The sequence below is a fragment of the Arachis duranensis genome, chromosome 3 (assembly GCF_000817695.3).
Source record: "Arachis duranensis cultivar V14167 chromosome 3, aradu.V14167.gnm2.J7QH, whole genome shotgun sequence".
Lineage (NCBI taxonomy): Eukaryota > Viridiplantae > Streptophyta > Magnoliopsida > Fabales > Fabaceae > Arachis > Arachis duranensis.
The window spans coordinates 94,721,607-94,722,013 of NC_029774.3; positions in this window are offsets into that span (position 1 = coordinate 94,721,607).

Sequence of the window (407 nt, forward strand, 5' to 3'; positions counted from 1 at the left end):
ATAGAGAATTCTAAGCAGAGCCACTCTGACTTAGCAACCATGGTCTCTGATCTAATCAAAACCACTCAAAGTTTTATGACTAAAACAAGGTCCTCCATTAGAAACTTAGGGGCACAAGTGGGTCAGCTGAGTAAGAAAGTTACTGAACTCCCTCCTAGTACTCTTCCAAGCAATACAGAAGAGAATCCAAAAGGAGAGTGTAAGGCCATCAACATGGCCGAATTTGGAGAGGAGAAAGAAGCAGTGAGCGCCACTGAGGAAGACCTCAATGGACGTCCACTGGCCTCCAATGAGTTCCCTAATGAGGAACCATGGGAATTTGAGGCTCACACTGAGATCATAGAGATTCCATTGGATTTACATCTGCCATTCATGAGCTCTGATGAGTATTCTTCCTCTGAAGAGGA